The sequence below is a fragment of the Mustela lutreola genome, chromosome 6, assembly GCF_030435805.1.
Source record: "Mustela lutreola isolate mMusLut2 chromosome 6, mMusLut2.pri, whole genome shotgun sequence".
NCBI lineage: Eukaryota > Metazoa > Chordata > Mammalia > Carnivora > Mustelidae > Mustela > Mustela lutreola.
Genome location: NC_081295.1, coordinates 147,778,837 through 147,794,502, shown reverse-complemented (window position 1 = coordinate 147,794,502; position 15,666 = coordinate 147,778,837). Strand labels below are relative to the sequence as shown.

General features: G+C 43.5%; 1 protein-coding gene and 1 pseudogene across 10 annotated transcripts in view; both read left to right on the top strand.

Moving 5' to 3' along the window:
* ATXN1 (ataxin 1) overlaps positions 1-15,666 on the top strand; it is a 408,360-nt gene that overhangs the window by 168,264 nt on the left and 224,430 nt on the right. The gene's annotated exons all lie outside the window — the stretch shown is intronic.
* On the top strand, positions 999-8,450 carry LOC131834775 (peptidyl-prolyl cis-trans isomerase A-like; annotated as a pseudogene).

Genomic DNA, 15,666 nt, shown 5'->3' with positions numbered 1-15,666 from the left:
CACTGCATTGTTCCAAGTGTAAGCAGTGAGTAGAAAGAGAAATATCAAAGGGTCAATTTTCTGGAGTACCTTTCAAATTAATGCTGTTTGGTTTTTTTCCCCCTTGTAGAGTTCATCAACGGAGAGGAAACATTTAAACACGTTTTCTGAATTGTAGAATGTTAGGTATTATAGCTTCCGATGTTGTAGTACTTGGACGTGGAAGGGAACCTGAAGATCATTTAGTTGCCTTGACCCGCTACCTCAAGACCTCCTCCAATTTAGGATTTCACTACATGTTTTAGTAAAATTGGGGGAGGTAGCGTTAATGACTTGGCGGCTGTATTTGGTCCTCCTGTTTTCTCTTCAGAAAGATTCTGTCTTCTCTAGCGTTCATTTTCCTGTTCTTTAAAGTGAGGACAACAGGTCACTGTGAAGATCATATACATACAGACCTTTGCACATTTCCTGGCCTGGTGCCGTGTACTGCTGCTGCTTCTACTCTTCTTCTCCCTCTATTTCCACTCTGGTTTCTTGCTCACAGAGATCAACTTTAGATCCCAAGTCTAAAACAAATCAAGGGTCACCAAACAGAACAAGAAATTTAGTGCCGATACCACATGCTTTAGAAGCTGGAGCTGTCTTTGGTCCCCCAGGCAGAGCTGTGATCCTTTGTGCATGTCTGTGGCTGAACCCAAGTTCAGCTGGTAAGCCCTTGGCCTGGGGGTCAGGAAGATCAGGAGGTCCACATACGCTGCGCCTCCAAATATTATATCTGTAACGAATGGGTTACTCTCTGCGGCCTCTTTCCTTCTAAAAATGATCATCATCTTCCATTCTAGATGTTTTAAGGCTTTGAAGTCCCTGTAGGAAAGAACCTGGGAAAAGTCCTAATGGGTCTTTATATTCTCTTGGCGCATTTGAGTATCTGCGTGCGGTGTTTTCTGGTAGGTTCCCCCGTTCACGCTCAGGTAGAGTTGATGACCTGCTCCTCCAGGAATGATAAGACAGAATAAAACAAAACACTCCCTTCCTGCATAAAGGTGCCCCCCCCCCAGATGCTTAACCTCTGAAGCTAGCGTTTCAGATGATATCAAGGGAATAACACTTCACTTGCCACTGAAATACAGCCGTCTCGGGAGTAGGATTTGGCAGCTGAGTTACAGTCAAGCTGCAGTACTTACATGACAGTTTGGGGAAAGGAGCGAGACAGAAATAGCAGATTCCAAAATAATCCAATTAAAACAGCAGGAAAGCGGAGTTCGGCGGCAAGAAGGGAGGGGTGGGGCGCCCGGAGCCCGATCATTGCTAAGGTTGACGGTGTGGCCGGCGGCCTTGGCAGCCCCACGCTGACCGCCGTGAACACTCCCCTACGCTCACGCCAAAGAGGGGTCTCGCCCGATGTCCCATTAAGCTGTCATCTGGGGAGTTTCTCTCTCTTTCTTTTCCTAGTGGTCTAATTATCGGGCTGTGTCGGCACATAAATAGATCTGTCTGTTTGGAGCTACTTTTCGTTTTGCCTCCCTCGTAGGGATTATATCGTGTTCAGTATCTATGACGTCAGAATGTACTATGCTGAGAAGTCATTCTGTTGAGACACCTTCTGAAAGGCTCAGGAAGAATGAGCTGGCAGACGATGCTTCTGTTTCATTCAAGGGTCTTCATAATAACAGTGGCCGGAAAGGAAAATTCAAGAAATGTGCATGCTAGACAAAGGCAGTTGAATAAACATGTAGAACTCCTTAGATTTTTCTGGGGTAGAAGGTAACCACTGTGATAGCTGTTAGAATAAGGACATGGAGGGGCGCCTGGCTGGTGCAGTCAGTTAAGTGTCCGACTCTTGATTTTGGCTCAGGCCAAGACCGTGGGGTTCTGAGATCAAGCCCCGCGTCGAGCTCCATGCTCGGTACAGTCTGCTTGGGATTCTCTCTCCCTCTGTCCCTCCAGTGTGTGCTTTCTCTCTTTCTGGAGTAAATGATAAATCTTCAACAAACATGGAAGTAGCAGTGGTTAAAATTGAAAAATACTGAGTAATGTGTGCAAGAATAGGAATTTTTAAAAAGCAAAGAATAAGAATTTTTAAAAAGCAAATCATTTTTAAAAAGCATAGAAATAATCAGATCATTTGATAATAGGACATCTGATCTCTCAAAAGGGGGGGTCTGGGGATGAAGGAAGCAGGTGCTAAAGGAATGTGGGCATTTTAATTTAACCAGAAAAGAGAGAACTTTAAAAAGAAATATACGGCTTCAAGGGTTAGTTACATTTAGAGGCACATACAGTCTTTAGGCAGTAAGCAGAGTTCATACTATTATACTAGTATATTATATATATTATATTATACTATTAAGTTCATACTATATACTATTATAAAAATGGAACTGATGAATTCAGGGAGAATTAAGTAAAATTCATGTCATGGGGAAAAAATGATGTGTGGTATCAGAAATTCTGGTTTTGAGTTTCAGTTGTGTAACTTACTAACTCTGAAATCACTTAAAATCTGAGGGGATTTTTTTTTTTTTGGTAATCTACAAAAATGGAGACAATTGTATCTAATAGGGTGTTGTCAAGATCAAGTGAGGGATGCTTGGGTGGCTCAGTCTGTTAAGCAGCTGCCTGCAGCTCAGGTCATGATTCCAGGGTCCCAGGATCGAGTCCCGCATGGGGCTCCCTGCTCAATGGGGAGTCTGCTTCTTCCTCTGCCTGCCACTACCCTGCCCCCTGCTTGTGTGCTTTCTTTCTGCTTCTCAAATAAATACAATCTACCAAAAAAAAAAAAAGAGAGAGAGAGAGAGAGAGAGAGAGATCAAGGAGGTAGTGCGTAAAAAATGTTTTGTGAACTCTGACGCCCGCTCCATGCTATTTCTGTCAGTGTGCAGTGTGCTTGCGGTGTGAGGAAGGTATCGGGCCGTGATCACCTTCGAGATCACCTATTAGAATACCCCCCAGAGAACCAGTCATGGACAGGGGAAAAAAAATCTATTGTGAAAACACTGAAAAATATTCACGAATTATTATTTTTTTCCTGCTCCTCATTTTTCTGGCCCAGCACCCTTCTGTGTATATGGGATTTTCCCAAAATGTTTCCATTGAATTCCATAACAGAGTTGTCCACTCTCTCTCAGGGCTTTACACCACATCATTTTATAGTAATTTCTTTTTTCTCGGAGTCAATGTTGAATAACAGCCTAACAAAAAGGCATGCTCTTTTGTTACATTTAATAATGATCCTTTGGGGGGGATTTTGTGGGGGAGAGATGGGGCGGGGCAGCATGCAGGCTAGGAACAAGAGGCAGGTAAGTAGGATGCTGAAGGAGGAAGGCTTGAAGCGGGAAAGGTGAAACACGGTAAAGCTTCATCAGCGTGGGCTGGCGCGCCCAACTTCCCTTTATGCGGCAGCCCATGTGTCTCCTTGGCTTCTGTTTCTTAATCACAGACGCCATGAAGTGTCTTCTTGGCTTTTTTTTTTTTTTTTTTGTAATGCTTTCTATCTTAATCTCCTACCAAAGGTAACAAAAGGAAAGCCACCGGATTGCATGCTGTGTGTGTGTGTTTGTGTGTGTGTGTGCGTGTGTTCATGGACATGTCAGGCAGCAGAACAAGCTAGATTTCTACGTGAATACGGACATGGGGATGAATCGGCATGCCTATGAGGCTGTGTGTGTGTGCATCCGTGAATGTGCGTGCATGCATGGGGATAGCCACAGACGCGACACGTAGGTGTGTCTGTGTTGCATCTGTTGTATACACCCTAACATAGAAAAGACACATGGATAGGACTTAGGGCGCAACGGCATATACTGTTGCAACCAAAGTGCATGATGTAACATCAGGCATGTTGGAGAGCGTTTGCTTGTTCATCACAGAGAACAATGGTAGGAGTTAAATAGTAACAGGTTGAAGTGTCAAGAAGTATCTAAAAATACAAATTCTCTATTGTTTGCTGCTCTTGCAATAAGGCAAGGTCTCTTTGTGTGTTGGATGTGTCTCTGCTTGCTGGGAGTTCAAAATGCTTTGGATAAAGAATGTTACAGAGTGTAATTTGTGACAGAAGATGTGCCCCAATTGTTTGTTTAGTATTCTGGAGGATATCTGCAGGTCTGAACGCGGAAAAGAACAGCTTTGTTTGGAAAATACAGTAGGAGCGGTACAAGAAAACTGAATTAAGTAAAGAAACTTAGGGAATGCATCTCTGATTGATGATGCTTCTTATTTGCTCTTCATTATTCCCTGTGAAGGCATAAAAACTATGAAATTGCATTTGGAAACTGGATTAAGATAAATGGCTTCTCAGATTTTTTTTTTTTTACCTTAGCTCTTTCCAATTTTCTTCGTAAAGCATATAGTCACTATATAAAGAGTCTGTGTTTATTACATTAAATCTTCCTAAAAAGCATGCCCTTGAGGTTTGATTTTAAGAATTAGTTTAGAAGATACAGAGGCAGGGTATACCTGCTAATAACCGTGTTACGGTATTTGTCTCTAGATATTTTATATGCCCACTTATTTTTATTATTTTATAGAGCAATGGTGTAAAAGGGAATGAAACATTGTTTTTCTTAAGGCAGTTTTTTTTTCTCCTACCACCCTACTCTTTTTTCTCTAGGCAGAGTTTAGTGTAGTCACATTTGAGCTCTTGTGTTATTCCTCCAAATATTTTTTTAAGTGAGTTTTCCTTTTTTTTTTTTTTTAAGATTATTTTTTTATTTATTTGACAGAGAGAGTGATCACAAGTAGGCAGAGAGGCACGCGGAAGCAGAGGGGAGCAGGCTCCTCACTGAGCAGAGAGCCCTATGTGGGGCTTGATCCCAGGACCCTGAGATCATGAGCTGAAGGCAGAAGCTCAACCCACTGAGCCACCTAGGTGCCCCACTCCAAATATTTTTATCAGGGACTGGTAGATACACACACATGAATCTCTATTAACTAGACTGCAAATCTGAAATAAGGAACTGTTTATTTGTTATAACTCTGGCACCTAAGTTAAGGCCATGAACATTATCAGTCGAGTGACTGAATCAGTCAGTCAATGAGTCAGACACCTACTGTGTCTCTATCATTGTCTTAGACACAAGGGAAAATATCTAAGAATAGGATGTGGCCATATTTGCTCTAATCGGGCCTAAAATTTAGCTGGGGGTTAGAACAGCTCTCATGATGAAATAATAGTGGACTGCAATCAAAGAATAAAATAAATCTCCATGAGTCCATATTGATATAAGTAAATAATTGAATAAATAAATTGGTAGGGCAAAAGAATTCTCCTTATGGAAGAATTCCAATAAATAAACAAATAAATGAGAGGCATCATTAGAACCCATAGCAGTAGATGTCATAGGAAAGTTCCACTGATGAATGCTAGAGCTGGTGAGCCAAAGATTAAGGAGAAACAGCATATATGTAGCATCGTAAACTATCTCCCTCCAAAATACTTAGTAATCACAAAAAGAAGTAGGTAACTCCACCTAGAGAATCCTGACGGACTTGCCCTAACTGAGTAAGTTTTAGGGCCACCAATAATGCATACCGACATTGGGTGCCCCTTCATGGGAAATGCTGAGAAGGCCACACCGCTGCTGTGGTATCCTTCCCATTCCTGTGTCATCCCACTCTAATCCAGAGAAAATAGCCAACCCAAGTTGAAGAACATTCTAGAAAACAGTTGATGATGAGTACTCTTTGAAAGTGTCATGGTCTTAAAGATAAGGATTGAGGGACTGCACAGATTGGAGGAGACAGGATGTGTACAGGTCCTGTGAAAACCTAGATGGGCTCCTGAAACAGAACAAGGATGTGAGTGGAAAAAACTGGTGAAATCTTAAGAAATTCCATGATTTAGTTGGTAGTGTTGACCAGGCTTAATGTTCTAGTTTTGATCATTGTCCCATGATTATGTAAGATTTGAACATAAAGCCTGGTGCTGGGGACAGATAACTCAGTACTATTTTTGCAACTGCCTATAAATCTAAAGTTATCTTTATGAAAATCTAGCTGAGGAAACAGTACCAATCCCCAAGGAGCAATACATGACCGTATACAACCGAGGATTTGCAGGAGGCAAGGCAGGTGTGTGTCAGTGAGTGTTGAGAGGAAGAGGGTATGGCTGGAGGGGTGAGGGGTCAGGACGAGTTTCATAGGAGAAGCACCTTGAAAGCAGGTGTAGAGGTGATGGGTGCTGCAAACAGGGATAGGTCTGGGGGTACCTGGGGGGCTTAGTTTGTTGAGCGTTCAACTCTTTATTTCCGCTCAGGTCATGATCTCAGGGTCATGAGATCTAGCCCTATGTCAGACTCCATGCTCAGTGGGGAGACTGCTTGAAGATTCTGTCCCTCTCCCTCTGCCCCTTACCCCCTATGTGCTCTCTCTCTCTCTCTCTTTCAAATAAATAAATATATTTTTTTAAAAAGGTAAAATAGGGATGGATCTAAGAGCAGGGACAAAGGCTCGAGGGAGGGATGTAGGTCACCTGTGTGGGAAAGGTGGAGAGGCTGGCCGAGGGATGTGTGCACTGTTGCTGGAGATCAGCATGAAAGGAAGCTGGGCCCGAGGGGAGGACAGAGGAGAGGGCGACTAAGTTGTGGCATTGGAGTTGGAAGCTCACGGGGCAGGTGACGTGGTTGCAAATTCTTGCTCAAGGAAGTGACCCAGTGAGCTGGTACATATATAAAATTGGCAAAAGCATGTCGAGCTGGCTGGGACTTGGGAAAGATGAGGACAGGTGAGTTAGGAGTGAGATAGGTAAGGAGGGCTTACAGACGCCGCCACCCAGCCATGGTCCAACCTACTGAGTTTTTCAGCATTGCAGTGGCCGGTGAGCCCTTGGACTGCGTCTCCTTTGAGCTATTGGCAGACAAAGTTCCTAAGACAGCAGGGAATTTTCCTGCTCAGAGCATCGGGGAGGAAGGATTTGGTTGTAAAGCTTCTTGCTTTCACAGGATTGTTCTGGGTTCTCTGCACGGGGGTGGTGACGTCGTCACTTGCCATCACGGCCTGGGAGGCCGATCCTTCGGCAGAGAGGAAGTGGATGATGAGAATTTCATCCCAAAACACACGGGGCCTGGCGTCTTGTCCATGGGGGATGCTGGACCCAACACAAATGGTTCCAGGGTGTTCATCTGCCAAGACTGAGTGGTTGGATGGCAAGTGTGTGGTCTTTGGCAAAGTGAGCAAGGACAGGAGGACTGGGTCCAGGAATGCGGCACTTTGGGTCCAGGAGTGGCAGGACGAGCAAGAAGATCACCATTGCTGACTGTGGACAAATGTAAATCTGGCTTGTGTGCTATCTTAGCCACCCGACCATTCCTTCTGTCCTCAAGAGAGCCCCCCCCCATCACCCCCAACTGCTCCAAACATCCTATAAGCTGTGTGTTCTCGCTAGGGTCCTGTGGGTCCGTATTTTCCTGAACTCCCCTCCAAGTGTAGCTGGACCGCAGAGTTAAGTAAACACTATCAGACCTCTTCTCACAAGAGGCCCTAAGAAGCTATTCATCTGAGGCCTGGGGAGGGGCAGGAGGGTCAGGAAAAAGAAGTAGGAGCCTATCTAAAAGCCCTGGAAGAGGTAGACTTGTAGAACTTAGTGGTGGATGGAGGTAGGGCATGAAGAAGGAGAAGTCAAAGATGATTCCCGGGTCAAGCTCACAGGACAGACAGGTGATGCAGGTGTCTGTAATTGAAATAATTCCATCAGCAGGTATCTGAGGATGTACATTGAGGAATTATGTGTTCTAGGCAAAGAGGGGAGATGAAAAAGCTGCCAGTGAAACATGAACAGGAAAGCCCATGGCTTGAGCTGGGCCGAATGGCTTCATAAGTGACCAGCTCACTTGCTGGGGAGGGTGTGGTGGTCCCTGTCCTCCAGATGAAAAGAAGGGAGGAGATTTGAGGCGATTGCGGTCTTCCTAACAGCAGCCATGGACAGTGTTAGGGTTTTTTTTTCAAGTTGACGTTTCTCTCTGCTTCATAAAGATGTCAAGCCTACTGTTCAGTCTACTCACCAAAAACCCTATTAAATCACCATTCTGCTTGGGAAAACCCCACATGTACTCTTTGAACTCTGCCAAGATAGAGATCTCTGGGTCCCAATGGTCCCAGACACAAAAGTTAAAATACTATACGAGCACAAGGAACTTTCTAGAAGAAATAGAAAATTAAGGTGGGGCGCTGAAGGGTTAGGCTCCCGATCTTTTGGCACTGTGTCTTCTGGACTTGTTTTATATAATGATGCCCATCGGGCAGACCCTTCGTTAATGTTCTTCTGCTCAGATTCGGCTGTGTTCTTCTCTTGGGCTTGTCCCTTCTCTGTGTTACTTAGCAAAGGGTTTCTGTATCCTTCATTCTTTTGTTTTCATCATTTATTTCACAATTTTCCACTTAAGCCTCAAAGATGACTATATATATGTATGTATATATATATATATACATGTCCATAAATGTATGTGTGTATATATATATGTGTGTGTGTATATATGTGTATGTGTGTATATGTGTGTGTGTGTGTATATATATACACACACACACACACACATATATATATATATATATATATATATATATATATATATACTTTTTTTTTTTAAATCTCTGCCACAAGCTGGTAGCCTTCTCATCAGCAGCTATGAGCTGTTACCACACAGTCGGAATCAGTCTTGGGGCTTGACTAACGTTAGGCTTGGGGCCGAAGAGTGGGTGTATTCACTTCGTACTCCCTTGGACTCACGCATTTGATTATGGCTGGTAGTAACCGGATTTACGTATTAAAGGCCTTTGCAGGTTATTTCCATTCCTCTCCCAATCAACATTTTTTTTAAAGTTATGTTTCTTAAACATTGAGTTCTTGCCCCCTTTTTTTTGATATTAGTCAACGGTTAGACAAAAAGAGACCATAAATAGACATTTGATTGAGAAAAGGAAACTGAAGACCAAGTCAGCCCCTTTTGGGGTTACCTGGACGTGGAAATCGCTCGGTATTCTTACAGGCATGCAATTGTGGTGGTTCTGATTCTGATGCAGAATAACGCATTGCGTATCACTTTTGCAGCGTGTAAACGTCAGCTCCAAACATCTTCTTAATGATGAGAGCACTCCATGAACTACGAATTGCCTACAGTGTTACTTGAAACATGGTTTAAATGGTGGTGTGTTTCATAATACGAACAGGTGTTTTGTGTAGAATTAAAAAGAAATGATGTCTTTTGTAGAGTGGACATGGGCAGTGACACTCTATGGGGTGAGCACGAGGTCCCCTCTATGTTCAAACTAGCAGGATGACGAATCTTTGTATGGTCTTTGTGTGGACGTCAGTATTTGTTTCATAAGGAATTTAGTTCTATATTTTAATCATAGTCAGTGCTTCCATATAAAGGTGCTTCCTTTGTCCACTGGTTCTTCCCACAGAGCCGTATACACCAGTCGGCACCGTATCAGAGTACCCGATGCATCCGAGTAGAGTGCATTCGCGACAGTGGCTGTCTGCTTTTCGTTTAGTGGCAGAAGTCGGTGTCATATGCTGAAATAAGGGAATGATTTGGGACTTAATCTCAGAAGCTTGTAAGGTTAACAAACGCAGGCACAATTCCTGCTCTATAACCCTCAGCGGAGCCCCATAGGGATTGAGAAACCTATCAGGCTATCCTTTGTCACAGAGTTCATACAAGCATATTATACAGGTTAATTCTTTTTTTTTTTTTTTTTTAAGAGAGAGAGCATGAGTGAGGAGGGGAGGGGCAGAGGGAGAGAGAATCCCAAGCAGGTTCCATGCCCTGTGTGGAGCCCAAGGCAGGGCTCGATCTCACAATCCTAAGATCATGACCTGATTGGAAATCAAGAGTCCAAGGCTTAACTGACTGAATCAGCCGGATGACCCTATACAGGTCAATTCTTTAATTTTTCAGGATGCTCCATGGGAAGTGAATGGTCACTTCACTTAGCGGACCTTTCAGAAACACAACAAAGAGGGGAGGGTGGAGAGTGCCAGAAAATTCCCGCGGGAGAAGCAAGGATAGAGAGCCAAGTCTTAGGAATGAACAAAATCAAAGTTCTGTCTTTAGTTAGAGCCTGTCCTATACCCTGTAACCTTCAGTAATGTAATCAGAGGGATACATTCCGAGTAAAAGGTGGGTGTGGTCGCGGGTCCCATCCCTTCTTTACTGTCATCTTTTCTTCCCGAGCTTCTCTCCTCCCCTTCCCCGTGTAAGTAAACCGAGTGAGTAAGAATGAAGTGAGCGAGCTGTTTTAACAGCTTTCACGTGATGTCACTTCTGTGAAATTTGTCATACCGTGTATATGATCCTAGCTTCCTTACCCAGTATACATACTTTTGTGACCCGCACCCACTTAGGAAATCTTCACATAGTCAGAAGAAGACTTCTCAAGGAAAAGAGGGACCAGCAGAATGATTCTATACTTGTCCCGGTAGAGGAGACCCTGGGATGCCTGGAGCCCCAATGGCTCAGCAGGACACTGACAGTGAGGTTAATAATGTAATGAGTTCACTTACCCAGTTCCCCAAGTAGATTAAAGGGAATAAGGGGGCTTTTTAGTGTTAACTGTATTGGTGAAGCACATGGAAAAACTAGAAGCATTATAAAATCTTAGTGGTGTGGGGCCATTCCTTTTTGTTTTTTTTTTTTAAGATTTTATTTATTTATTTGACAGAGAAAGAGCATAAGCAGGGGGAGTGGCAGGCAGAGGGAGAGGGAGAAGCAGGCTTCCCACTGAGCAGGGAGCCCCATCCCAGGACTCTGGGATCATGACCCGATCTGAAGGCAGAGGCTTAACTGACTGAGCCACCCAGGGGCCTTGGGCCATTCATTTTAAGAGACCAACCAACCTAGTGGATTATTTGGGGCGGGTGAACATAAAGGACCTTTTCCCAACAAGATGCAACAAAGAGAAAGGCACAGAAAGCAAGAATGGTGCATGAAGAACGCCCGCTGGTGAGAGTTAACTTCCAGGATCCACAGTTGGGGTGAACGTATCCACGGGGTGGAGACCCCCAGACCCAGACTCCTTCCATCTCAGGGCTCAGCCTCTCCCTAAGGTCACTGGGATACCTGAAGTTTCCTCTGCAGCAGTTGCGGGGAAGAGAGCGTGAGAGCTCTCATTGGAGATTTAATAATGGAAGAGGTGTACATCACTCTCTTTCATGATCCCTTGGCCAGATTTAGCCAAATGGACACACCCAACAGCCGGGAAAGGTGGGGAATGCCAACCTTTATGCCTTGGGAGGATGAGAAAGCCGGTGTGGGGAACACTAACCAGCCTCTGCTGGGTACTGGCAGGTACTGGTACCTTCTTGAGCCTGATGTCTTCCTTCAGCTCCATCCCAGCTGCTCTTGGGGGCACCCCTGGGGGAGAACCCGGTTCTTGGCAGAAGAGCACAGCTCCATCCTCGGAAAGTCAGGAGCCCACTGAGGTTGCGTGTCAGGACTCCTCATTCTTCAGACCATCTTCCTCTGAACACCCATTTCCTGATGTTCTCTTCAGTGGGAAAGAGAGCAAGCAATCGTGTGTGGCTCCACATGGAAAGTCAAAATACGGCACCCCCGCCCCCATCCTGGGCTTTAATCTGTGTCGGTTGGTGAGGAAACTGCTTCTCCTTAAGTTCTTCCAACTGCACTTGCAGGGCCCTGTTCCTGTTAACATAGCTAAATTCCAAAAGAATTTCTGAGATCATCCCAGCCCTTCCAACTGTCTCATTATCCGTGTTCTATGCTGAGAGCCTGGTTTCCCCCCATCACACTCTCTGGAGATGCTATCTCCCACCAAACTCTGAAGCAAGCGTTTACTGAACTGAACTCTCTGGAAGCTCTGGTCAGTCATCTGAGCACAAGAAGGGAAGTATGGGGGAGGGTCAACTATATAAAATTATTTGGGTGCTCTCTTCCACGCTTTGGGATGAAGTATTTAGATAGAGGGGTTCGAATGAAAGTAGGGCTAGAAGTTTATCAAGAGAGGCAGGCAGATGCCAGAAGAAAACTTTGGAAGGTCCAGGTGAGGAAGGAGAAACCTTCTCCCCACTCCCTGAAAACTCCTCTTGATTTCTGGACCTGTTGTTCCCTGCTCAACAGAGGGACAACTTGCTTAAGAGCTGTCAGTACAAGAATTTGTCAACATTATGGCCTTAATAGCTCTTGTTTGCCTTCCTGCAAAGCAAAGCACTATTTATAAACTTTGTTTCTCTGAGAAAATGGGTTTGGAGTTCCAACTGACTGACTTACAAATGAACTTTGTGTGCACAGATCATTCATAAATTGAGGACTGCCTGTACTGGGCTTGTAACCCAGAGATAACATTTATCTGTGCTTTATCAGTATGGGCTTGTCAAGTTAACTTATGTTTACTCTTTTCTGCATTCATTTTGATGATAGCCCTGCTCTTAAAATTTAATACTGTCTTTATGTTTGAAGAAACATTTCCTTTGGAGGTGCCTCAAATATTCTCGTGAATTGGGAGAGCAATTTTATTTTATCTACCCATTTATCTTTAATACGATTCATGGCTATGAAAATCTTTTCTTCAGTGAGTCTGTAAATTGAGGAAAAATCGAGAACCATTTAGAGGAAGTGGAGGAAAAAGAGTTCTTTGCTCATTACCTCAGTTTGTTAGATATCTTGCAGTATAATTACTGTGTTGGTTTGTAAAGGTTAAAGAACACTGAAGTTTATAATTCTCTTTTGTGTATGTTTTCCACACATACAAGGGGAAAAAAATCCAACACATCAAAGCAAAATGTCTTGTTAACATAAAAGTTCTGAACAGTTTATAGTTTTTCCACAGAGACATAATTCATGGATTTTACATTTGCTTTTACAAATATCTGATGAGCCCAGTTATTTGCTCCAAGGAGCCAATTTGCAGATTACAGACCTTGTTTATCTCAAGTCTGTTTATAGGTGTAACGCCTGCACTGAACTATTCTTGCTGGCCTCATATGGTAAAGCAAAAAGGTAGAACCCTGGTCTTAGAGCTGCTCCTTCTTAGGGAACTCAGTATCCATATACAAGTGAAAAATTCTGCTGTGAGCAGAGCAGCTGACAGAATATGATCACAAATGTTACTGATGCTGTTCTGTTAGGAAGCAGAAATAGAATGCCCAGGATGGTGCAAGCTTGTCACAGTTAGATTGTCAGGGCTATGTGCTGCTGCATTGAAAAGAATACTTTGTTCCCCCCTCACACACACCCCTGCAATGGTAAGAAACTGCTTCAGCTGTTACTCTGATTTGCACTTGAGGCTCAGATGCTGATGCTAGTGTAGTTGAAATTTAGTGACTAGCAGTCATGTTTAATGGTCTTCCCCTCGTGTGGCCCTTGCTGGAAACATTTCCTTTTAGTTTTAAGTTTATGTATTTTGTTGTATCTTTTGCTGGTTCTTCTTTACTGTCAAAACTACCAGAACAATTACGATGTCATGATCTTTCTGCCCTCCCCAGTCTGCAGTCACTTTCTTCCAAATTGTCCTCATGGATTTCAGGCACCTCTACTCTATGTTAAGTGATCAGTAACTGACTAATACTTTTGAAAGGGTTTAACAGAAATTGAACTGCAGAGCTATGGTTTAATACAAAGAAGTCTACATGGGTGTGAAAGAAAGCCCTTTATGAGCTATAGATTACTATAGAAAAGTCAGGCATTATAATTAAATACTGTCAGGTTATTACTGAGCATTGACTGTCAAAACGTATAAAAGGCAACTTATATTTTCCCCATAAGTACACTGCTTATAATGTTTCAAGTGGAGCTCGAAGTTATTCCAATACAGCAAGGGAGTGTTTGGTGGAATCCAGAGTCTTAAAAAATGCCAACAATAGTCGTTAATGAAGGAAGAACTCTTGAAGCTACCTCCTTAAGACCCCACAAGAAATATGGTACCATTTGAATTTTTCAACCTTAGCCAAATGAAAGCAGAATAAGGCATTGTCCTTCTTATATTTGGATGCAACCAATCAACAAACAAAAGAAAAGCAAACCATGAAATTCTGAATGTAGAATAAAAATCATTAAGTTTAATGGATTTCTGTTTTATGAACAGCTTGAGCTTACAGCTTTCTGGATATCTGGAGATCCATGAAAGCTTTGCTGTTATTACTCAACTTAAATCTTATATAATCTTCTCTTAACTTCCGATGTCATGAAAAATCTTTTTTCTCGGGGTGCCTGGGTGGCTCAGTGGGTTAAAGCCTCTGCCTTTCTCTCAGGTCATGATCCCGGGGTCCTGGGATCGAGTTCTGAATCAGGCTCTCTGCTCAGCAGAGAGCCTGCTCCCCCCCCCCCCAACCCCCGATCTGCCTCTCTGCCTACTTGTGATCTCTTTTGAATAAATAAATAAATAAAATCTTTTTAAAAAATCCTTTTTCTCCCTTTCTGGAGACCTCCTCCCCACCCCTCCCCGCCATGCCCTGCCAGCTTGAATCTTGTAGGTTTCAGCACTGATAGTATTTGGATTCATTTGTAGATTATACACACCAAATGGGGTTGGCACCTCTTCATGAAAATTGGACCCAGTGGGCTACTTACAGTCACTGAATGTACTTGTCTCCATGGAAGTTTATGTATTACAGCTGACATGCCACTGACCTGTGTAACCTGTCATAAAACATGGGACTTCATCATCTGTTCTGTGCCTTTGGTCCTGAACCTTGAAGCTGAAACACATGAAGAGACTTTATTGACATTTATTTTATTTTTTTAAAGATTTTATTCATTTATTTGGCAGACAGATATCACAAGTAGGCAGAGAGGCAGGCAGAGAGGAGGAAGCAGGCTCCCCGCTGAGCAGAGAGCCTGATGTGGGGCTCTATCACAGGACCCCGGGATCATGACCGAGCCGAAGGCAGAGGCTTTAACCCACTGAGCCCCCCAGGCACCCCAACTTTATTGACATTTAAAGAGACCCAATTAACCCTATGGAGTAAAACAGTTTTCATGGAAGTCTCTTAGAAATACTTTTGTGTTCGATTCCTGGAATGTTTGAAGACTACAGCCGGGTGTGCTTTTGGGGGTCAAAAGCCAGCACTACCCAGAAGCCTTTCAGAGCCATGCAGACATACTCTTTGCTGTTGCATTTTGTTATCGTGATGATGAGGATTGCAAATGAATAAATGGGGATTCTGACTTTTTGACCGAAGTATTCCCTTAAAAACACTGCTGACTTTTGTGAAAAACATTGATTTCCTGGAACCGATAATACTACAGGCGTGCTTTGTGTAGGCAGAGTTATTGGCGTGTTTATCAGATAAATCAAACATCAAATGGGCCACGGGGAGTGGTTTTTCAATACCTCATCCTTGCAATTTGTTCCCTAAAGAAAATCATGTTGCCTATTAACTGGAGTGGTCTGGAGAAAGCATTGCTTTTAGGGCCCCTGTCCTCGTGATGTGGAGAAGCCTAAAACCAGTGCTCCCACACGCACCCCCTCGGTATTTTTTCATAAGCTTGAAACTAGGTATGAAAAGGCCTATCCACTGAAAGCTTTTGCCTGAGAAGATCAACCAGAGATTGATTTCTAACCACTGTGCTCGTGGGGAAACCGAACGCAGTAGCTAGGACTAAAAGAAGCAGCTAGAAAGAAAAAGCAAAATGACCTCCCCGGCGCCCACCTAACAGTGTCCCCAGAGGACGAGGATCGATGTCTTCTGATATTCACAGTTAAAGAAATTGCTGGAATTCTGCATTGCATATGCGC